The sequence below is a fragment of the Nicotiana tabacum genome, chromosome 3 (genome assembly GCF_000715075.1).
Source record: "Nicotiana tabacum cultivar K326 chromosome 3, ASM71507v2, whole genome shotgun sequence".
Taxonomy (NCBI): Eukaryota; Viridiplantae; Streptophyta; class Magnoliopsida; order Solanales; family Solanaceae; genus Nicotiana; species Nicotiana tabacum.
In genome coordinates this window covers 89,507,940-89,533,922 of record NC_134082.1, presented here as the reverse complement: position 1 = coordinate 89,533,922, position 25,983 = coordinate 89,507,940, and positions in this window count along the sequence as shown.

Here is a 25,983-nt window from a genome sequence, read left to right as displayed (position 1 = left end):
GGGACGAGCCCATTTGAATTTCTCTGAGATGCTATCACTGGACCAGCTCCCAGGCCTAGTTATCAGAACCAAATTCATGCAGAACCAAACAACAGCTAATTTGCTGAGCCTATTTTACAAACACGAAATTGATTTAATAACAATGATCTTGAACTTGGTCAATTAGGCATGAGCTATTCAACCAAAACCTCCATGGTTAAGATTCAAGTATCTTCGGTCCTTCCTGCGACCATAAGTACCCAGCAGCTAAACAAATGAAAGGCAGGGCTCGCGAAATAAGCCCAAACCCCTTGAAGGGCAAAGCTGGGGATCTTGAAACCAGTATTAGGCCCATATTAAAGCAATCAACCTTTTATTCAAAACCACTAGATAAAAAAACTTACCACCAGCCAATAATTAACGTATTAAGAGTATTTGAATGCCATTAAGGGTGCAAGTATTGTCGACCCATCAAAAGTGGTAGAAGAAATGGACGTTAATGCGATGAGGGAAGAAATGTATAAGCTGAAACAGCAGATGGCTGAAATGTACCAAGCTTGGGCGAAGGGGCATCCACCACCGGTTTATCCCGCCAATCCTGCTTATATCCCACCATCAGCCCAACCTTCGGAGCCTCCCACTGTGAACTCATCTCCAGCTTTCCCCCTCTACCAACAATGCCATGGCACCACTTCCCATACTTCTCAAGCTCCACCACCCAAATAAGTCTTGTACCCTCCCCCACCAATTACACCTGCTTTTGTGGCACCTCCACCTGCTACATTATATAGATCTTCCAGTGAACCCCTGTTTCAAACTCACAACAACCAGTACTATTCCCCTAAACCCACCTTCAAAGTTCCAGAACCATATCCTTACACTTCTCATCTTGATATCCCGGCAGAGACCGAGAAACCGCCCAAAAATCCGGATCATGAAGAGATGATCAGAAAGGTCAAAAGCTTAGAGCAATCGTTCCGAGATATGAAGGGGCTGGGAGGCCAAGTGAGTGTGGCCTATAAGGATTTATGTTTGTTCCCAGATGTTCAGTTTCTAGCAGGGTTCAAAATGCCCAAGTTTGATCTGTACGATGGGCATAGTGACTCGGTAGCACACTTAAGAGGATTCTGTAGCAAGATGAGAGGAGCAGGAGGAAGAGACGAATTGCTAATGGCATATTTCAGCCAAACTTTGAGTGGGTCGGCGCTAGAATGGTACACCAGACAAGATCATAGCAGGTGGTACACATGGGACGATTTGGCCCAAGCCTTCGCCTGTCATTTCCAGTATAATCTTGAAATCATCCCAGACCGTCTGTCATTGACAAAGATTGAGAAGAATCCCGGTGAGAGTTTCCGAGAATATGGGTTCCGTTGGAGAGAGCAAGCGGCAAGGGTTGACCCTCCGATGAAAGAAAGCGAGATGGTTGATTATTTCTTGCAGGCTTTGGAACCCACTTATTTTGGTCATTTGGTGTCAGTAGTGGGCAAGTCCTTTAATGAAGTTGTGAAAATGGGAGGCATGGTTGAGGAGGGACTCAAGTCCAATAAGATCATGAGTTACTCAGCAATCAAAGCAACCACCCAGGCCATTCAAAACGGTATTGGGGGTGTACTCGGAAAGAAGAAGAAAGAGGATGTTGCAACGATTGAGTCGGCAGCTTGGGGTGGATCCAGGAACCTTCCATCATTCTACAACCAGCCTCGACCCTATCTCCAAACATACCCCCACACTCCATATGGCCCACTACAACACTACTACCCACCGCCAGATCCTCATTTTTCTGTCTATCACGCACAAACCTATACCCAACCTCCTGCTCACACGCAATGGCATGCGCCAGCTCCACAGAGTCCCTACCAAGCTCCACAAAATACCCATCCACTCCCAAAAGCCTACAAAAACCTTCCTGGAACAGGTTTTCGACCCAATCAAGCCTTTAAGAATGAAAGGTTGCAGAAGCAGAAGACTTTCACTCCATTGGGAGAGTCATACACCATCCTATTCCACAGACTGAGGCAGTTGAGTATCCGATCGAGGCTAAAATGTTGAATCCCCTTCCTAGAAATCTTGATCGCTCGGTGAGTTATGAGTATTGTTCAGGGGCCCTGGGCCATGACACAGAGAAATGCTGGAAACTAAAAACAGCTGTACAAGAGCTCATTGACACTCATCGGATCGAGGTTCAAGCCCTAGAAACACCAAATATCAACAAGAATCCGCTACCAGCTCACCATGAGACCCATATAATTGAGTTGATACACAAGGGAGGGAAGGTTAAGAAGCCCTCGCAGACGGTAATGATGATCCGCTCCAATGAAACTAGTTCAAAGGAAAAGGTAACCAACAGGAAATCAGTGGTTCAGTTGAAAGAGGTAGACAACAAGCCAGCTATGGTAGCTGAGAAAGGGTCGTCAAGTACTGTTGCAGTACAACCAGAGAAAGCTAAAGTGGTGGTACTAGGGGTTACAAGTAAACCTATTGTGGTCGTGAAGGGTGCTCGCGCAGAGCCTGTCATTATAAAACCAGTAACTCAGCTTCCGATGATCAACAGTAAGGCAGTCCCGTGGAACTATGAATGAGTGACAGTAACTTACAAGGGGGAAGAGGTCAGAGAAGAAGTGTGTGAGACCCATGGCTTGACTCGATCGGGGAGATGCTTTGCCCCCGAAGAGTTGAGAAAAGCTAAAACTTCCAAAGACAATCCAGTGTTAGTAAAGAAAGATGTGTCCAAGGAAGAAGCAGAGGAATTTTTTAAAAAGATGAAAGTACAGGACTATTCCATTGTGGAGAAGTTGAGGAAAACACCGACTCAGATCTCGCTATTGTCATTATTGATCCATTCCGACGAGCACCGTCGGGCTTAGATGAAGATCTTGAATGAGGCCCACGTTCCTGACAAAATCTCAGTAAACCACTTGGAAAAGATAGCTAACAAGATATTTGAGGTAAACAAAATCACTTTTTCAGATGATGAGTTTCCCGTGGAGGGTACTGAGCACAATAGAGCCCTCTATCTGATGGTGAAATACAAAGATTTCGTGGTTACTCGGGCACTGATTGACAATGGGTCTAGTGCGAACATTTGTCCTCTCTCCACGTTGAACAAGCTGAAAGTGGAAGATGAAAGAATTCACAAGAATAGTATTTGTGTTCGGGGATTCGATGGTGGAGGGAAAGATTCAGTTGGGGACATAGTGCTTGAACTCACCATAGGACCAGTTGATTTTACTATGGAATTCCAGGTACTCGATGTGGTTGTTTCATATAATCTGCTGTTGGGATGACCTTGGATTCATGCTGCCAAGGCAATCCCGTCTACTCTGCATCAAATGGTCAAGTTTGAATGGGATCGGCAGGAAATTGTTGTACACGGAGAAGATAATTTGTGTGTGCCAAATGATGCCATTGTTCCATTCATAGAGGTCGGAGACGACAAGGGGCCGTGGGTTTATCAGGTTTTTGACACAGTATCGGTAGAGAAAATTCCGGAAGGAAAGTACATTCCAACTCCAAAGATGGCTTCGGCATCAGTCATGGTAGCCGTTGAAATGTTGAAAAATGGTTTTATACCAGGCTAGGGTTTGGGTGCAGCTCTGCAAGGTATTGTGCAGCCAGTTTCTCTTCCAAAGAATCTGGATACTTTTGGTCTGGGGTTCAAGCCTACAGTTGCAGATGTGAGACGAGCCTGCAAAATGAAACAGAAAGCATGGGCACTGCTAAAGCCAATCCCGCGTCTGTCCAGATCATTCGTCAGGCCGGGTGTCAGAAATCAATTATTGTCAAAGGTTCTTGGATCGTTGATTGGTGCTGATGGAGACTTGGAGAAGGGACTTGAAAGGTTGTTCACTGAGGTTAACATGGTTGAGGCTGGGGAAGGGTCAAGCAAGGCAGATGTGCAATTCGTGGGACCACGTGCAAAAATCAACGACTGGGAAGCCACTCCTATTCCTATCCGGAGGGAGTTTTGGTAGTGGGTTTTGATTTTCTTTTAGTTATCTAGATTATTCCAGGGTCTGTAATTCAGATATTATGTTCTGTCCAGTTAGATGTGTTAAAACCCTATTATCTTTATGTTCAATGAAATGCAATTGTTCCTTTTCCTTCATTTCTTCTAATTTTATTTTTGTTTTGTTTTCTTCTTTTGTATAGTTCTTTTTATGTTGATATCAATGACATGACATGCGTGAGGAATCTTCGGCGCAGTTTTAAAAGCCAATCTAACTCTGAAATAATAATACAAGAAATTGAGTGTGATGACAAGTTGGAATTTGAGGATGATGAGGTCTATGAAGAAATTAGTAAGGAACTAAGTCATTTTGAGGAAAAGCCCAAACCTAATTTGAATGACACAAAAACAGTTAATCTAGGGGACCAATAAAATGTCCGTGAAACCAAAATAAGTGTCCATCTGGAACCCCAACTCAGGGAGGAGATCATTAAAGCATTGTTCGAATATAAAGATGTTTTTGCATGGTCCTATGATGACATGCCGGGTCTAAGCACTGATTTAGTGATTCACAAGTTGCCCACTGACCCGACATTCCCTCCTGTCAAGCAGAAGCTGAGAAAATTCAAAACAGATATGAGTGTAAAGATCAAGGAAGAGGTTACCAAGCAGTTCGATGCCAAAGTCATTCGGGTCACCCGGTATCCCACCTGGTTAGCCAATTTTGTACCTCTACTGAAGAAAGATGGCAAGACCAGGGTGTGTGTTGACTATCGGGATCTCAACAAGGCAAGTCCAAAAGACAATTTTCCGTTGCCGAACATCCATATCTTGATTGACAATTGAGCCAAACATGAGATTGGTTCTTTTGTGGATTGTTACGCGGGTTATCATCAGATCTTAATGGACGAGGAAGATGCAGAAAAGACGGCATTCATCACGCCATGGGGAACGTACTGCTATCAGGTCATGCCATTCCAACAATATGACAACAATATTCCATGTGATCGTGAAGTCTAGAAAGCAGTCTGACCATGTCAGGGATCTAAAAAAGTTCTTCCGAAGGCATACAATCTCAAGCTTAATCCTGCAAAGTGTGCTTTTGGGGTGTCGTTTGGAAAGTAGTTGGAGTTCGTAGTCATCCGCTAGGGCATTGAGTTGAACCCATCAAAAGTCAAGGCCATCCAGGAATTGCCACCTCCGAAGAACAAGACCGAGGTAATGAGTTTGTTGGGGAGATTGAATTATATCAGCAGGTTCATCGCTCAGCTCACGACAACTTATGAGCCTATCTTCAAGCTGTTAAAGAAAGACGTTGCGGTTAAGTGGACAGACGAATTTCAGGAGGCGTTTGATAATATAAAGGGGTATTTGTCAAATCCACCCGTATTGGTCCTGCCAGAACCAGGGTGACCTTTGATTTTATATTTGATGGTATTGGACAATGCATTCGGCTGTGTATTAGGTCAACATGATATCACTGGCAGGAAGAAGCAAGCCATATATTATCTCAGCAACAAATTCACACCGTACGAGGTTAAGTACACTCAGCTTGAGAGGACATGTTGCGCCCTAACCTGGGTGGCACAAAAGTTGAAACATTATTTGTCATCTTACACTACCTATCTCATATCTCGCTTGGATCCATTGAAGTATATCTTTCAGAAGCCTATGCCCACTGGGAGGCTTGCAAAGTGGCAGATCCTGCTCACAGAGTTTGACATTGTCTACGTGACTTGAACTGCAATGAAAGCAGAGGCCTTGGCAGACTATTTGGCCGAGAACCCGGTTGATGAAGATTATGAACCTTTGGAAACTTATTTCCCTGATGAAGAGGTGATGCACATTGATGAGTTGGAACAAGGCGAGAAGCCTGGATGAAAACTTTTCTTTGATGGAGCCGCAAACATGAAAGGCGTGGGGATAGGAGCAGTACTAATTTCTGAAACAGGGCAGCACTATCCTATTACGGCTCAGCTTCGTTTTTACTGTACCAACAACATGGCTGAGTAAGAGGCATGTATTATGGGTTTGAGGTTAGCTATGGATATGGGTGCCCAGGAAGTCTTGGTCTTGGGTGACTCGGACCTCCTGGTCCACCAGATTCAGGGAGAATGGGAAACACGGGATTTGAAACTTATACCGTACAGACAATGCTTGCATGATCTTTGCCAACGGTTTCAGTCGATAGAATTCAGGCATATCCTGAGGATCCATAATGAAGTCGCCGATGCTTTGGCCACTCTGGCATCAATGTTACATCATCTAGATAAGGCTTATGTGGACCCTTTGCAGATTCAGGTCTGTGCATGCTTATGGTGGAAGAAGAACTGGATAGGGAGCCATGGTTCCATGATATCAAAGAATACATTAGGATGGGGTATATCCGGTACAGGCCATTGGTGAACAGAAAAGAACAATTCGATGATTGGCAAGTGGATTTTTATTTAATGGAGGGGTATTGTACAAAAGAACTCCAGATCTGGGATTGCTAAGATGCGTAGATGCCAGACAAGCCACAGTCATCATGACTGAGGTACACTCCGGAGTTTGTGGACCACATATGAGTGGGTACATTCTAGCAAAGAAGATTCTCCGAGCAGGTTACTACTGGCTCACTATGGAGCAGGATTGTATCAGTTTTGTGCGTAAATGCCATCAGTGCCAAGTGCGTGGAGATTTGATTCATTCTCCACCATCTGAATTACATACAATGTCTGCACCATGGCCTTTTGTTGCTTGGGCCATGGATGTCATTGGACCAATTGAGCCGACAACATCGATCGGACACAGGTTTATCCTGGTAACCATTGATTATTTCACTAAGTGGGTTGAGGCGAAAACGTTCAAATATGTGACCAAGAAAGCGGTGGTTGACTTTTTGCATTCAAATAACATCTGTCGGTTTGGGATTCCGAAGGTAATCATCACGGACAATGGCGCTAATCTCAACAGTCATCTGATGATAGAGACATGTTAGCAGTTTAAGATTATGCATGACAATTCCACCCCATACCGCCCTAAGGTGAATGGAGCGATCGAGGCAGCCAACAAGAATATAAAGAAGATACTTCAAAAAATGGTGGAAGGTTCTGGACAGTGGCATGAAAAGCTGTCATTTGCATTGTTGGGTTATCGCACTACTGTCCGTACTTCGGTAGGGGCCACTCCTTATTTGTTGGTGTATGGTACGAAGGCGGTGATACCTGCAGTAATCGAAATCCCATCCCTTCGGATTGTCGCTGAAGCAGATATTGATGACATTGAATGGGTCAAAACCCGCTTGGAACAATTAAGTCTGATCGATGAAAAGAGATTGGCAGCAGTGTGTCACGGCCAATTGTACCAACAGAGAATGGCGAGGGCATATAACAAGAAGGTACGTCCACGGAAGTTTGAAGTGGGTCAGTTAGTGTTGAGACGTATCGTACCTCATCAGGCTGAAGCAAAAGGAAATTTTGCCCCAAACTGGCAGGGGTCATTTGTTGTATCCAGAGTATTGTCCAATGGCGCATTGTATTTGACAGATATAGAAGGCAAATGTGTAGAAATGGCTATCAATTCCGATGCAGTCAAAAGATACTATGTATGATTTCCTTATTTGATTGTACTTGTTTGTATTTGGCATATTTTGAAGATTGAAATGACGAAGGCATTTTGTTCTGCTATCTAAACACTTTATCCTTTGTCACCCCTTCTTTGAGCCTTATTTATTTTATTTCATACCCCTCTTTCGGGATCAAAGACACAATTCAGAAACGCAAGTGCGGAGGATAAGTAAGTGAAAGGGAAGAGAAAGAGTGAACAAAAAAGGAAAAGGAAAATGAAAAGAGATAAGAAAGAGAAAGAAAAGAAAAGAAAAGAGAAAAGCAAAAAGGAAAAAAAGAAAGGAAAGAAAAAAAAGAAGAAGAAGAAAAGAATAACAAAAGGAAAAGAGAGAAAGAAAAGAAAAAGAGAAAAGAAAATCACAACAACGAAGTAATTTCTATGACATGAACTACGTTCGACCTGATTCCTTTTAAGGATACGTAGGCAGCCTCGTAGTTCAGTCCCATCAAAACAAAAATTTAAAAGTCCCCATGCAAGAAACTGGGGCAAAAGTTGTAGTTGTTGTGAGAAAACTGTTTCCGAAAGTTGTAATTTTAACCCATTTGAATTGTTTCGAGCCTTTTATACCCTTTCTTTTTAACCCTGTCCAAAAGCCCACATTACGGTCCAAAGAAAGACCTTCTTATCAGTCTTTGAGAAATGCCAAGTCGAGCAGGTAAAGATAATTCATGTCAGGGGAAACACTCTGGTTCAAGAAGGAAAAACTAAATGAAAGAGTCTTATTGGTGAAAACCTTCACAGGCACCATAAGGCGACGGGAGTTGAGAGAAAAATGAGAGAGTCTTATTGGTGAAACCCTTACGGGCACCGTAAGGCGAAAGTGAGTTGAGAGATGAATGAATGAAAGGGGTCTGCTGGTGAAAACCTTTCAAGGCACCGCATGATGAACAAGGTCAAGGTTTGGGTAAGGTAATCAAGTCATGGTAATTCTGGGGCAATGAAGTACGACAACTGAAGGTTGATTGGTTGGATAGATTGGGCCGATTAATCCGAAATGCATGTCATGATCATTGTTACCAGCTGTTCCAATCAGATAAGTTTCTTTTTCTTTTTCCCTTTGTAGCAGTTATCTGGTTTTGGATTCTTCTTATCCTTAACCCGCAAAGTCATTGCATTTCATTTTCTTTTGGATATTTATCTAAAGATGTTTAATGTCATTCTTGTTCAAATCGAGTGAAAAGGATTTCAAAGCTCACTACCAAAATTGCAAATCACGGAGTGGTCAAAGCATACTAAGGATAACACGACGTAAGAGGGGGATATAAGGAACCGCTGGAAGCTTCATCGGTGGAATGGTTTGGTAATATCATGGGAGATACAAAAGTTCAGATAAAGGGGTCAGAGGAAAAACAACAGCGGGGGTATAGAACACTCGGCTCGTCAAAAGTCATGGGGTTTGAAAGTCAGGCAGAAAGTCAAAGCGATCCCGGCCAGTTCGAAGAAGCCAATCAGAACAAACATTGCAGCAGAAAGATCTTCAGCAAGAATGCTATCAGCTAACCACCACTTTAAGCTAACGAAATTTTCTTTGATTGAAACAGGGGCAGAAAAGTTCGTTTGTTTCATAGAAACCCTCCGTGGAGAAAGGCAGTCACCAAACAGGTTTGATTTTTGATTTTCAGGACCCTCCTGGAAAATGGGACCTAGTTTAAATGTTCAGAAATAGCATAATCTAGCATAAATGCATCCCAAAGGAGTATAAGTTGGCTTAGAAGTTTGCATGTTCAAGATAGGATTCAATTAGGAGTTTTCAGGACCCTCCTGAATAATGGGACTTAGCTTTAAGATTTCGATTAGATAACAACATTTAGCGTAAAGTCTGTTGTAGGGTAGCATAATTCAGCTATAAAAAGTTATCACTCTTAAGATAAAATTTGACTTTTGATTTTCAGGACACTCCTAGATAATGGGGAGTAGTTTAAAAGACCCTCTTAGATAACAAGATTTAGCAGAAGTCACACCTTTAGAAGATATAACTTAGATTTAAAATTGTCATTTAATTAAGAGTTGTCAGGACCCCCCTGGATAATGGGACCTAGCTTTCAAATTTTTAGTAATACTTGGTAATATGACTTAATTTTACACTCACATCTGTGCCCAGCCACCAAACTGGGACAGAAAAATTTTCTTTGTCTATTTTGTTGCAGTCAGGAGCCCACCTGGAGAGCAGGGAATACTTTCAAGTTGAAGTCAGGAGCCCGCCTGGAGAGCAGGGAATACTTTCAAGCGCAGCAGTCAGAAGCCCGCCTGGAGAACAAGGGAGTACCATTTAAGTTTTAGCTTTCAAATTCTTTGCTTTGTTTATTTTGAAGTCAGGAGCCCGCCTGAAGAGCAGGGAATGCATTTCAAGTCAGCAGTCAGGAGCCCTCCTGGAGAGCAGAGAATACATTCAAGCGCAGCAGTCAGGAGCCCGCCTGGAGAACAAGGGAGTACCATTTAAGTTTTAGCTTTCAAATTCTTTGCTTTGTTTATTTTGAAGTCAGGAGCCCGCCTGAAGAGAAGGGAATGCATTTCAAGTCAGCAGTCAGGAGCCCGCCTGGAGAGCAGGGAATACTTTCAAATGCAGCAGTCAGGAGCCCGCCTGGAGAGCAGGGAATACATTCAAGCGCAGCAGTCAGGAGCCCGCCTGGAGAACAAGGGAGTACCATTTAAGTTTTAGCTTTCAAATTCTTTGCTTTGTTTATTTTGAAGTCAGGAGCCCGCCTGAAGAGCAGGGAATGCATTTCAAGTCGGCAGTCAGGAGCCCGCCTGCATAGCATGTGAATACATTTCAAGTTGAAGTCAGGAGCCCGCTTGGAGAGCAGGGAATACATTCAAGCGCATCAGTCAGGAGCCCGCCTGGAGAACAAGGGAGTACCATTTAAGTTTTAGCTTTCAAATTCTTTGCTTTGTTTATTTTGAAGTCAGGAGCCCGCCTGAAGAGCAGGGAATGCATTTCAAGTCAGCAGTCAGGAGCCCGCCTGGATAGCATAGGAATACATTCACGTTTTGAAGTCAGGAGCCCGCCTGGATAGCATGAGAAGGGGAAAACATCCCAGTTCAGCAGTCAGGCCCCACCTGAAGAAGGGGAAAACATCTCAGTTTACAATTCAAGGTGGCAACAAATGGATGTCTCCGGGAGAATGGAGGACAACAAGGCAACAAGAAACACAAGAGCAAGTTTGAAGATATAGATAGGACTTTTGTAATCCATAGACCATAGTCTAGTCTAGCTTCTTGTTTTATTTTGACATGGTGTAATAAGGGGGTTCAGTAAGCAGTAGCAACAGCAGCAACAACAGCGAAATCACAGCTTCCTAGTAGTCCCAGCTACCAAACATTCCTGAACTACACTGACCTGATTCCTTTTTAGCCAAGGATATGTAGGCAACCTCATAAGAAAGGTGCGGTCAACTCTTTCAAAAATGCTTCCCACAGAGTATTCAAACGGGCAAAAATTGCTCGTATCCGCTCACTTTATCTTTGCACGAAAACTCTTCGTGTTTCCGGGCAAAGAGGGGCAGCTGTGAGCACGTGATTTTTGCCCTATATGTATTACTCCAACAAACTCAAAACAAAATAATTTCTGTCAGTGTTTGCAATTTTGGGCATTTTTGTGGCATTTTCTGATAATTGTTTGTATTTGTCTGTGCATTTTTATTTTATTTAATTAATGAAAATTACAAAAAATATGTTGCATTTGCATTTAGGATTTAATTTTACATTTTTAGGATTAATTGACAAATTATTTTATAAAAATAGGAAAAATCACAAAAATAGTTTATTTTGCACTTTTAATTTTAATTTTGAATTTTAGTAGTTTTTTTCCTTTAATTTGGTTTCTAATTATTTGTAGTAACAATTATTAGGGCTAATTAATTTAATATGGTAGGATAATTTGGTTTAGAATTAATTTAGGGGTTTTTAGTTTAATTTTGAAAAAAAAAACAACAAAAAAGAATTAATTTTGAAAAAAAAAAGGAGAGATATTGAAAAGAGAAAGAGAAGTCAGATTTGGACGTGTGGGCCAAGCCTGTAATAGCCCAAACACTTTTCCCCATCCAGTCCCAAGCCCAAATCGGCCCCGACCCGGTCTATCCCCTAACTCAGCCCAAAATGACACCGTTCCTCCGCCACTTAATCTGGACCATTGATCTCATACGATCGAACGGTCCAGAACTGGCTCTTTCTAACTATAAAAGTGTCTGAATGAGTAACCCCCCCCCCCCAAACCCATCTCTCTCGTTCACCCACTTCAGAGATCCCAAATCCCCAACCCTAGCGCCTTCTTAATTCTCTCCACCATCTCTGTTGGTGGCGAGTCTCTAGTCTCACCCAAATTTACACCCTAAATCCTATAACCCCCTCATCCCAAATACCCAACCCACTACCCTTGAAGCCTAACAGAATTCTTCGAATCTTGAATTGTAATTTGAGCCCTAATTTCGAAAGTTCCGGGTTCCAGTTTTGTTTAAAGATTTAGGTCGATTGTGATGTTATTCATGTGTTATTTTCACAAAAAACACACGATTAATGTCATAGTCAACCAAAAATCCATGGAAGTTGAAGGTTCGGATTCATTCCTTTGAGTCGTAGTAAGTATTCTCCCTCTTCCTTTCTTTATTTTGTTTTTTTATCTAGCTTTTGTCTCCCCTGCATCTATTTCTTTTCCTGGTTTTTCTTCTTCATTTTTGTAGTGTAATTTAGTCTCCCAGAAAGCTGTGTACTCGTTTTTTATGAAAACTAGTCTTGCATCTTTAGCATATTGGTTATTAACTTAGTAGGTTAATGAATGTTTTAGATTAGATATTTGCCCTGTTTGCATTTCCTTGGTAGTACAGACTTTAGCTAGGCCAATTTTAGTTTGGAGACTTGGGACCTTTGCCCTATGTAGAAGAAAAGGCCAAGCCTAATTGTGCAAATTGACGCATACCCGTTAGGTCCAATGTAAATTTTAGGGCATTGGGAGGGTAATTTAGGAAGTCTAGGTAGGGAATCTTTTTGCAACTGATTTCGGAAATTTCTAGTGGGGATTTTTGTGAAATTTCTTGGTTTTTAGCTATTTAACTTGGGTGGCAAGTCATAACTCTAGGGACCCTAAAGCTAAAACAGGAACTAAAAGGGGGGTAAAGGGTAAAAAATGAAATCTAAAGGCTGCCCTATGGCCAGGCCTATAAAGGGTAGCATTCTTGCCTTTCAAGGCAAGGATGGGAGTACTAAAAACCAAAAACACAAATGGCTGAAGCTTTTCACTATTTTTTTGACCTTCTTCAGCGACTTTTTTTTTAATTTCTGAAACAACTTTTGACTCATCTAAGGATGGAAATGTATTAGAGTTAGTTTTTGAAAGGATCTGGTTCAAGCATTGTGGTTGGGTTTACAGTTCTATTGAATTCCTGAAGCTGATTTCATTATCTTGACTGTTGGAATCTGGGTTTAGCTGGTTCTGTTGCGTTGCTGCTTATTCGAGCTCACTACTACTACTTATTGCTCCTAACCTCTTTTCATTTGTCAATTCCAGGTACATGTTTCCGAAATATGCCTACTGTGATGTTCAAGTTGAAAAAATAAAATAAAAAGGAAAGTTTGAATTCATGCGCATAGCATAGCTCCAGTTGTTGTTTTTTTTGGTTTTTATCAATTACCTTATGTTTCTGCTAGTTGAGTCTCCTCAAGTGTGTTCAAGTATGTTAACAGATGCTTTGTGTATTTATTTTAGGATTTAGTTGGTTTTAATTGGGATGTAACTGACTGAAAACATGCTGGACTTTATTGAGCAATGAGAGATGTGTGAGAGTTGTTTTCCTGCAAGTGTGGTTCTGTAGAAATATCATGACATGTTTGTTCTGTTTATGGCAATGTTAGACTTTATAGGATAACCAATTAATGGATATTCTAATTCATGATCCTTTTGTTTCCTTTTTTTACAAGTTCTACACCCTTAATGGCATTCAAATACTCTTAATACGTTAATTATTGGCTGGTGGTAAGTTTTTTTATCTAGTGGTTTTGAATAAAAGGTTGATTGCTTTAATATGGGCCTAATGTTGGTTTCAAGATCCCCATCTTTTCCCTTTATGGGGTTTGGGCTTATTTAGCGAGCCCTGCATTTCTTTTGTTTAGCTGTTGGGTACTTATGGTCGCAGGAAGGACCGAAGATGCTTGAATCTTAACCATGGAGGGTTTAGTCGAATAGCTCATGCCTAATTGACCAAGTTCAAGATCCTTGTTATTAATTCAATTTCGTGTTTGTAAAATAGGCTCAGCAAATTAGCTGTTGTTTGGTTCTGCATGAATTTGGTTCTGATAATTGGGCCTGGGAGCTGGTCCAGTGATGGCATCTCAGAGAAATTCAAATGGGCTCGTCCCCCTCTGTTTATTTTTATGCAAAATTTCTTGTTTAGCTAACATGAACATCAGAATTAAAGAGGTTTGGACGTTGAAATTAAGTCAACTTCAGGCGTGTCCTTTTAATAGAAATAGTCCACGGCCCATTTGGTTTCAAAGACGAGGAATTCTAGAACAATTAGTGAGGTGTGCCATACTTAGCAAACATAGTTATGGCCCTCAACAATGTAATTAGGGACTCCCTCTAAAATTAGAACACGAGGCGCGCCATTTAGCTAATTTTCATGGGCCTCGCAAGGTTAACAACGCGTTAGTTGCCTTTAGGCGCGTTATTTAATAATTTTACCTTCTTAAACTCGGGTGTGCATTTCATGTGACCCAAATCCAAATCCTAAAATGTTGAATAAAATGTGTTCCGGATTGCGTGTGCATTTCATGTGGCACGATCCAAAGACATATTTTAAACGACGTTCAATCTTCTTTTAAAATTGAATAAAAGCGGTTAAAAGCTAAAATTTGCACATATGTTCAAATGTATTAAAATCAGATAATTAAGCCGAATATAATAGTTGAGCGACCGTGCTAGAACCACGGAACTCGGGAATGCCTAACACCTTATTCTGGGTTAACAGAATTCCTTACCCGGATTTCTGGTTTACGGACTATTAAACAGAGTCATATTTTCCTCGATTCGGGATTAAACCGGTGACTTGGGACACCATAAATCTCCTAAGTGGCGACTCTGAATCTTTTAACAATGAATCCCGTTTCGATTGTCCTTTAATTGAAAAAACTCTTTTATACCCTTGAGGGGTGTGTAAAAGGAGGTGTGACACCTATAATCACATCTCAAGTCAAATTACACTTAGGATTTTGCCTAGACAAACATTCGGGGCAAGTTCTAGACTAATAGCTCGGGACTTGGACTTGCAATTCAAATTATCACCACACAAGCTATGAGATTGCTAAAGAGACATATTCGGGGGTCCACAACAACCTTAGCTAAGATTTGAGCAACACAATGGTTCCGAAAAACCACTTGATGATTATCGGCCAACACAAGAGTCTCAAGGTCACAACTTTCACCATCCTATACACAACAATTTGTTTTTGACCATAGGATCAGAGACAAATGTGTTAGGCCTAAGTGAAGCTTTGCTTGAGGCATCCTTACCAACTAGCTACTATTTACACTAAAAGCAAAAAGAAAACAGACTCAAATTCTTAAGAAGGTTGTCATGCCATCCATCATCGGGAAGAGCCACCCGGTTCACATAAATTCCGCCTTTAAAATGAACCGTGTCATTAAGAAAACCAAAGGCTTATTGCAAAAACTCAAAACAAGAAGCTACAAACATAAAGTAAGAAGTTATGAAAGGAAAAATGCAGAAAGTAAAATGAATATATACAAGAGGGGATTTAGTCGAATATACAATAGGGAGAATGAATATATACATAAGAGTACGAAAAGTTCAATAAAATGATAAAATTATGTACAAAACAAAGGTAAAAAGAAAGCATAAAGAAAAAATAATGTCATATATACAGTCATCCAAATAGGGCTACCCCCTCAAATGAAAGCTAGCATTGTCCTCAATGCTAACTAACCAAAATAATCTCAAGAAAAGGAAGAGAGGAAAAAGAAACTCCTTATTGGCCCTCCGTCTGCATAGGATCCTGAGTCTGGGTCCGTGGGTCCTTGGTCTACTCGGGAACCTGTGACTGGCTCCCTGTAATCTGTGTCTCCACTAGGACCTAGTCTTAGACTGAGTCCTAGGCCTGTACTGGAATCTGGGTCTAGCTAGAGGAACCTCCCTATGGGTCCTCCAACTCTATAACGGCATCGTCAATACGGGGAATCACCCTCTTCCTCTTGGGTGGCCTCTCTTCTCCTGCTCTAGATGGGGCTAGGCTGCTGAAGCCGGGTCATGCAGTAAACGATCCAGAGGTAAGTGATCAGTCTTCAACCTCTCTACCTCCACCCTTAACTCCTTCACCGACTCCTTTGAAGCATGAGTCTTTTTCATTTTCTTTGTCTCCTTAGCAAGCTCCTTCAATGCCTTTCCATGAGAATCAACAACATCCATGATCAATTTCTGGTTCTCTAGGATCTTCTTGAGAGTGTCTTCTACTGAATGTGGGACCTGAGGCGGAGGAGGTGCTGATTGGGCTGCCACCAAAGTAGATAGTACAGACAGCTTAGAAGTGGTTGTCTGCATCCAATTGTTGATGCTGGCAAGGGTCTGGCTCAGGCAGTGGGCAGTCAAAGGATATGCAGTAGATGAGGGGATCTTTGGAGCTGTATAAGTGGAGGCTCCTGGGGCCATGTCTGCTATGGTAGAAGGTAGGAGCCACTACTACTACTGGCTCTTCAGACTGGCCAGTTGAAGTAGTGGCTTTACCCTTAGGGTCCTTGGGGTTGTCGGGACCCTTGGTGTTGTACCAGGAGAACGGAGCCTTTGCTTTCACTTTCACATCAAACCTCCTCTTCTCCATATCTAGGTCCTCAAAGTACATGGTTAGGAAATTGGGGAAAGGGTAGGATCTATCACCTTCATTCACCACCCGTGTAATCACCCTCGATATCATATTCCCAATGTTAATCGGGTACCCCACCATGATCGATGCCACCAATATAGCCCGGGAGATAGGAAGGGAGTTGTCGTGAGTGGTGGGGTCTAGCCGGCTACAAACAAATGTCTCCCACCCTTTTTCCTTCAAAGTTCAATGTTCTCCTCAGAATTTTCACCCCCGCTGTCAGCCATGCTGGGGTGGTACCTGGGATTGCCAAGTACTCAGCTAGCCACGGACGGGCATCCTCCCTCAAAGCTACCTTATCTAAGTACAAGCCCTCATCCTCCTCCGGGAAGCCCAGGTAATCATTTAATGTCTTGCCATCAAATTTCACCTTCAGATTTTGCACCTTAGTCACTGTGGTGACCTTTTTGATATGGGCAACATTGGTGTAGAACTCCTTGACTAAATGCTCATTGGCATCCTCCACATGTCCTATGAAGTATTCCCAGCCTGTTCTCTTTCTGAACTGCCTCAAGAGATTGGAGTTGTAAGGCAAAAAGTCCCGTGTGATAAATTTCTGCACAGGTATTAACTTTCTCTCAGGTCACCATTCTCTAAACTTGTGGTAGGCCACTTCACTCACGAACTTATCCTACCATGCCTCTGGGTTACTGGTTCTCTCTACCCCTCCTACTTGGGGCTAACCCCCTCTTACTTGGGGCTCAGCCCCTCCTACTTCTTCTCTTTCTTCTTCTACAGGACCCTCCCTGGATAGTGAAGTTGTAAGTGAGGCAGAATATTCATTGCCACTGCCTGCAGCTGAGCCCTCATATGACTTAGAAAATATGCGCACTAATACTTGGGCAGTGGGAGAGCCTGGAGGTGTATCCCTCAATCTGTTCCTCTTTGGCCAGTCAGGAACATATTCTGGCATGGAGTTTGAGTCAGATGCCTCCCGGGAAGGCTCATATTCACTCCCAAATTGGTCAATAGCTCTATCAGCAGCCTTTATGAGCCTTCTAGTATTTTTGATGTTTTGTCCGGCTTGCGGGGTCAATCTAATCATGCCTTGTCCCCTACCCCGGGAGGACTCTCCTTTCCCTTTCTGTTTATCGCCTCTGCCTCGTGATTTCACCATGATCTACAGAGAACATTCAATTGAGCTTTGTTAGTATCAGCAGAATCAGTGAAGCATTGTAGAATAAAATTGCAGACACTCAGAATTTGCAGACCGCGGATCGCACAAAATGAAGTGTGACCGCAAAGAAGCTACCACGAACTGCACAAAATGTAATGCGGTCCGCACTGAGGTGGGGATCAGACTACCCACTCTCTGAATCTAAGCACCGCGGACCGCACAAAATGCATTCCGGTCCGTATTGAGGCACCGCAGACCGCACAAAATCCCTTGCGGCCGCGGTCCTTATTTATTAGTTTTCAGAACTTTCACCACCGCGGTCTGTACAAAATAGCATTGCGGACCGCATAGAAGCACCGTGGACCGCACAAAATCCACTGCGGTTCGTGGTGAACACCCAACAGCAATACCAACCTAGGGTTCAAATTTTTCATGTTTTTAGTCCAATTTTTCATCTATTCTTGATCCCTCAGGTGTTGAATCACTGTTTTTAACTAACTAGTCCTAATTTAAACATGATTAAACAAATCTATTACACAGAATTTAAAGAAAATGGGAAGAAAAGGAAGAAAAACTAAAAAAATAAAAGTTAAAAGAAAATAACAAAATTAAACAACTAAGAAAGAATTAAAGTTACCAGAAGTGAGATGCAAGCTTGATTAACAATACTTAGCCATTAAATTCACGCAAGAATGAGGGATGAACAGTAATTTTTTAATCTTTTGAGAGTAAAAGATCGAAAAGTATAAAAATAGGGTCTTTGGTCCTATTTATAGAAAAGGGAACTGGGGCCTATCTCACCTACCCACCGCGGACCGCACAAAATGACTTCGCGGTCCGTGGTGCTCAGAAATATGAAGCACTGGGAGGATGTCCACTGCGGACCGCAAGAAATGCAATGTGGCCGCAGTGGTCCACTGCGGACCGCACAAAATGCATTGCAGCCGTGGTGGAAAACTTTAGAGACTTATCATTTTTGACCAATCAACTCTGCGGTCCGCATTGAATTTTTGCCCCCGCACTAAGGCCTTTACGGCCGCACAAAATGCATTGCGGTCCGCATTGCAAACTTCAGAGAGTGTGCATTTTTCCAACTTAGTCCTGCACTGCATCAAAACAATCCTACAGCAACTCACAACCAGTTAGTCCAAAAGCAAATCCTATACTACAAAGAAAAACAAAAATAAAGACACATAGGTTGCCTCCCAAAGAGCTCCTGATTTAACGTCACGGCACGACGTAGTTTACCATCAAATCACTTTAGATGGAGCAGTGCCACCACGTGATTGTAATCAATCTTGCTCAGGTAGTGCTTGACCCTGTGCCCATTAACTCTGAAAACCTCCCCATTTTTGTTCCTCAAGTCAAGTGCACCAAACGGTGTCACAAATCACTGCCGTGACAAGGTCCACAAAGGAGCACACCTCAGAACTGTTGGGCTGCTTCATTGACTTGCACACATAAAAGACCACTTTCTCATCACCCACCCGGAAGGTGAGTTCCCCTGCTTCCACATCAACTAAGGCCTTCCCAGTAGTAAGGAAAGGTCTTCCCAACATGATTGGAACTTCATAATCTACCTCACAGTCCAAAATCACAAAATCAGCTAGCAAGATAAATTTTTCCACCCAGACAAGAACATCATCAATGATACCCAATGGTCTCTTCATAGTTCTATCTGCCATTTGCAATCTCATAGAAGTTGGCCTCAGTTTCCCAATACCCAAAGTGTTGAAAACTAAGTAGGGCATTAAGTTGATACTTGCCCCCAAATCACATAGAGCTTTAGCAAAGTTTGCACTCCCAATGGTACAAGGAATGGTGAAAGCACCGGGATCTTCTAGCTTCGGGACCATTGAGTGCACTATTGAACTAACTTAGTGGGTCATCTTGATAGTTTCACAATACATGGATCTTTTCTTTGTCACCAATTCCTTCATGAATTTAGCATAACCCGACATTTGTTCTAGAGCCTCCACCAAAGGCGTATTAATGGATAAGCTCTTCATCATATCAATAAACTTTTTAAACTGATTCTCATTTTTCTGCTTCGCGAGCCTTTGAGTATAAGGTGGAGGTGGCCTTGGCAAAGGAGCCTTGGCTTTAGACACAACCATTTCCGGCATGTCTATTACGTGTTCCCTAGACAAGTTCACGTCATTCTGAGTCTCCACCTCGGCATCTTGAATATCAATCCTCACTTCTTCATTCATGTTCTCATCAACCACATTTTCAACCACCAAAGGAATTTCATCTTCTTGCAACTCAACTTCAGCACTCAAAATTGCTTTTTGCATGGAGCATTCATATCATCACCTCGTCCACTTCTTATAGTTACCGCCATAACATGATTGTTCCCACCCTTCGGGTTAACTACCGTATCACTTGGTAGAGCCCCCTTAGGGTGAGTATTCAAGGATTGTGAGATTTGGCCTAATTGAACTTCCAAGTTTCTGATTGAAGTATTGTGGGAAGCCAACTGAGCATCAGAGTGTGCATTCTTTTTAATCATCTATTCAAACATCATTTCAATTCTCCCTTTTTGTTGTTGGAAGAACTAGGACCTTGGGATGAAAATGGGGGTGGATTGTTCGGTTGTTGATAAATTGGGGGCCTTTAAAAGCCTTGCCCCCGATTTCCTTGATTGTCATTGTTCTAACCACCCTGATTGTTACCATCCCAGTTGTTGTTGTTGCCATTCCAATTACCCTGATTGTTCTAATTATTGTTCTGATTTCCCCAATTGGAATTTTGTTTGTTGTTTCCCCAATTACTATTTCCTTGTTTTTGTTGATTGCCCCAATTGCCTTGGGGTCTCCATTGTTGTTGGATGAAAGAATTACCCCTTTGGCCTTGATAGTTATTCACGTTTTGCACCTTCATTCTGCCTATCATAACCATCATCTTGGAATCTACCACAATCATTGTCAAATTGATCCAAACTCCTTTGGTTCTGTTGACCTCTTTGTCTTCTTTTGTTCACTAGCATGTTGACACCCTCCATAGCATTTACTTGGCGTGGATTTTGAACCTGTTGTAACTATGCCTTTGCTAGCTGGTTCATTGTAGTTGTCAGCTCTGCTATAGCCTGCCCATGGTCATGTAGCTCTTTGTGCAAGTGAGTGACCGTGGGGTCACCCTGTGGCACATTGGCTCTACTTTGCCAAGCGGAGGACGTGTCAGCCATCTCGTCAAGATGTCACGAGCCTCATCATAAGAGAGCTTTATAAAATTTCCCTCAGCAAGTTGGTTCACTATGCATTGGTTTGTTGTGTTAATACCCCGGTAGAAAGTCTGTTGGATCACTGCCTCAGTCATATCATTGTTGGGGCATTCCTTTACCATGGTTTTATATCGCTCCTAAATCTCATGTAGTGGTTCGGTGGGCTCCTACTTGAAAGCTAAGATCTCATCTCTCAATGTTGTCATGTGCCTCAATGAGAAAAGCTTAGCAATGAACTTGCCCGCCAACTCATCCCAAGTAGTGATGGAATGGTTGGGAAGTCGCTCAAGCCAATCCAATGGCTTCCCTCTAAGTGATAAACGGAATAGTCTCAACCGAAGTGCATCCTCCGACACATTAGTTTGCTTGCTCCCCCAACAGGTATCCACGAAACCCTTGAGATGTTTGTAAGCATTCTAATTAGTAGCGCCTATGAAATACCCACGCTGCTCCAGCAATGTTAGCATCACATTTGTAATTTGAAAATTGCCCGCCCGGATCTTGGGTGGGACAATTGCACTAGCATATCCTTGATTGGGAAGCACTCGAGGAGCCATTCTTGGAGGTGGCGGGGGAGGGTTTGGAATATTATCATTGGCCTGGTGGCCTCTCCTTTGTCCTTGAGGTACAATAGGAACCTCATCATCAACATTGTCATCTACATCCTCCCCTGGTGGAAGATCTCCAAGAGGTGCGTTGTTTGCTGCCATTTTGTACCTGAAGTTGTGACACACACAAATTAGTAACACAGAAGGAAAGAAGAATAATACACAAAACTATTTAGATAGATAGCCAAAACCGTTAGCTCCCATGCAATGGTGCCAAAAAGTGATCGGTGCCAACCCTGCACTACTACAAAGTAGCAAGAGTGGAGCAGCTTTTATCTGAGATGGTCTGGATCGATTTCCACAGAGAGCTAGAAATAGGAATTGGGTTCCTATCTAAATTAGAGATGCGTAATTACTCTTAGTTTCACTTCTAATTATAGTTGGTCTTTTGATTACTTCTAATTTTATGCTAATAAGATGCTAGATTAAGCTAAGAGTAAGATACTTAAAAGGTTGTCTAAATAGTTAAGAAGGCACTAGGGAAGTGACTTTCTCCTAGGTGGATACTTGACGGGTTCTTGGGTCTAGGCGAGATTGTCATGATGAGAATTACGATATAACCAATGTACTAAACTTATCACTCTATACCTCTCGGTAGTTTGAGTGATTTTGCCCTAATTGACTTTCTTAAGACCAATTGGGTATGATAATTTGTGCAAACAATTTAGGTTTCAAGTCGGGTATTACTATCTCTAGGTTTAACCCTTTAATTGGGGCTATCAATCTCTTGAATACGCTCCAATTCTTTGTTGGACTAATTTTCCTAGACTCAAGTTCTCTTTCTCAAGAAGAGCCCTAGTCAAATAGGCACAAATTAGTGTTTGCAACCACTAATTCAATATTGAAACTATAAATTAATCCAAATATCAAACACCCATAAACTTTCAAGCCTTAAAACACAAGACCCATCAAATACCCACACTAGGGTTGAGCCACAACCCTAGCTAATGGGTCTAGCTACTCATGATAATAGAAGAAAACTGAGAAATAGATGAAGAAAACCCAATAATATTTAATTACAAGCACATACTTGAAGATTCAATGATAAAACTACTCTAAAATTACTCAAAATGGTTAAGAAACACTGTTCACAAACGCAGTTGAGCGTTAAATTACAACTGATGACCTAAAAATAGGAAAAGAAACTATTTATACTAGGCCGGATTTTCTGGACAAAATACCCCGGCGAGGGTAGTGCGGACTGCACAAAATCGAGTGCGGCCACAGTGAAGCTTCTTGGCTTTAAACTCTGCTCTCCAAACTTGGCCACCGCAGGCCGCACAAAATGCACCACGGCCGCGGTGGCTTCTGTTGCGGTCCGCACAAAAAGGATCGGGGACCGCATTGACATTGAATCTCTAAAGTGGCAACTCTCTGAACTCCGTCTTTGCGAATGCACAATTTCGAGTGTGGCTGCAATGAGTCCATTGCTGTCCGCACAGAATACTTTGCGGTCATATTGCTTGATGAGCACCTCTCTGAATCTCCTCACTGCAGACCGCACTAAATGGAGTGCAGCCGCAATAGACCTGTTGCACTGTGCTTGAACTTATTCTTGGTACTTGTGCATGTTTCACTCCTTTTGAGCTGGTTTTGACTAGTTGTGACCTTTTTGACCAAACCCTGCAAACAAGTACAACATGTAAGCCTTCGGGACTATTTTGTACACATTTTTAATCAAAACTGAAGTAAGAAGGAGTGCAAAATGAACCATAATCCCTAGTTATCATAAACCAACCAGAAACTCTTTCAAAATTAAATACATTGTGTCTACATCAAATCCTTTACAATTGCTTCATATGGATTTGTTTGGAGCCGCTAGAACTTCTAGCATAGGAGAAAAACTATATGCTTTTGTTATTGTTGTTGACTACTCACACTTTACATGGGTGATTTTCTATCTCACAAAGATGAAGCTTTGAAAAAATTTGAGATCTTCTGTAAATGAATTGAAAGAGAAAATGGGTATCTTGTTACAACCATTCAGAGCGATCATGGAGGAGAATTTGAAAGCAAAGCATTTGAAGACTACTACAATGATCAAGGATACACCCATAACTTCTCATCTCCAAGATCACCCCAACAGAATGGTGTAGTTGAATGGAAAAATAGAACTCTGCAAGATATGGCGAGAAATATGATACTAGAATATTCCTTGCCAAATCACTTTTGGGCAGAAGCAGTAAGCACATCTTGTCACATTCTCAACAGATGTCACATAAAACCTATCTTGAAGAAAATTCTATATGAACTATGGAAAGGTAAACGACCCAACATAGGTTATTTTCATCCGTTTGGCAGCAAGTATTTCATCCACAACAATGGTAAGGACAATCTTCGAAAATTTGATCAAAGAAGTGATGAAGGTATATTTCTAGGTTATTCCATAAACAGTAAATCTCTTAGAGTTTATAATAAACGCACTCTATCTGTAGAAGAATTAGTACATGTTATATTTGATGAAAATAATACTACGGCCGAGAAAGGAATTAAAGTAGGTGATGAAGATCTCAATAAAGAAACACCACAGTCAAGCAAACCTCAAGAGTCGACTGTTAGAGAGTCAACTAATGAGCCTGACAACAGTCAACCAGAATTACATAAGAAGTCAACTACTCATACGAGTGTAACACGACCAAATGAATGGAGAAGTGAACCAGAATATCTTCAAAAGTTTATCATAGGAGATCCAAGTGAAGGAATGAAAACTAGGGGAACCCTCAAGAAAAAGGCAAATATAGCACTGATCTCTTAGATTGAACTAAAGAAGATAGATGAAGCTCTAAAGAACTCAAGCTGGGTACAAGAAATGCAGGATGAACTGGACCAATTTGATAAAAACCAAGTGTGGAAACTACTTCCTAAGCCTGTAGATGCTACTGTAATTAGGACAAAATGGATTTTCATAAATAAGCTCAATGAAGATGGAAAGGTAGTAAGAAACAAAGCCAGATTAGTAGCTCAAGGGTACTCACAGTAGGAAGGAGTAAACTACGATGAAACCTTTGCTCCAGTAGCTCGACTAGAGTCAATATGAATTCTTTTTGCATACGCATCCTTCAAAAGATTTAGACTGTTTCATATGGATGTCAAAAGTACTTTCTTAAATGGATTCATTCATAAGGAGGTATATGTAAAACAACCTGTTGGTTTTGAAGACACGAAATTTCCTTACCATGTGTATAAGTTGACTAAGGTTTTGTATGATCTTAAATAAGCTCCACGAGCATGGTACAAAAGACTTAGTTCATTTCTACTTGATCATGGGTTTATAAGAGGTGAAGTACATACTACACTATTCATCAAAAGATCATCAGAAGGTAATCTCATTATTCAAATTTACGTTGATGATATTATCTTTGGTAGTGCTAACCCTCTTTTGTGCAAGGAATTTGCTAATCTTATGCAAAGTGAGTTTGAAATGAGTATGATGGGAGAGCTCACATTTTTCCTTGGACTTCAAATTCAACAATCTAAAGAAGGAATTTTTATATGCAGATGAAATATACAAAGGAACTAATTTAGAAGTTCGGTATGAGCAGTGCTAAAGCTATTGGTATACCAATGAGTCCATCAACAAGTCTTAACAAAGATGAAAAGGGAAATCCTGCTGATAAAACCAAATATTGTGGAATGATTGGCTCTTTACTTTACCTAACTGCCAGTCGACCAGATATTATGTTTAGTGTATGTAAATGTACCAAGTTTCAACCAGCCTCTACGGAATCACATCTGACTGCCGTAAAAAGAATAATTTGTTATCTCATTGGAACTATTTCTTATGGACTATGGTATCTATGTTCTAACAATTTTAGACTGGAAGATTTTTTTAGATGCTAACCTTGCAGGTGATAAAGAAGACAGAAAAAGCATCAACGGGACGTAACAATTACTTGGAAAGGCACTAAAATCATGGAACAGTAAAAACAAGGATCAGTTACACTATCCACAATGGAGGCTGAATATATCGTCATTGGATAATCTTGTGCACAATTATTATGGATGTCTCATCAACTGGGTGACTATGAATTATTTTTAAACCTATTCAAATATTATATGATAACTCTAGTGCAATATGTCTTTCAAAGAATCATGTGCATTATTCTAAGGCTAAGCATATAGATATCAATATTATTTCATTTGAGATCATGTTCTCAAAGGAGATATAGAATTATCATTTGTTAGCACTACTGATCAATTAGTTGATATTTTCACTAAGCCTTTACTTAAAGATAGATTTTACTCTTTAAGAGAACTACTTGGTATTATATATCTTGATCATAAGAATTAGGACCTAATTAATATTTTCAATTCTTGTATGCCTAATGTTTTTTAATTTTGTTTGTTTGTGTAAGTACTCATTAATTAAAGCCTCTGATTTCCCTCTCTTTTCCCATCAGTTGCAGCTTTCAAGAAAGGAAACTCAATCATCATAACCTTTCACTGACATCTTTTCCTTTCCCACACTCAACCGTCAAAGTTCTACCTTTTTAATCTCTGAACCACTCGTCTCAAGTCTCCATTGTTCCTATCTCTTAGAAATCCTCTTCAGAAACCCTACAAACTCTTTCCCAACAATTTTTCTATGGCTAAACACTCCAAAAATCCATCTGCCTCCACTAGAAAAAGTACT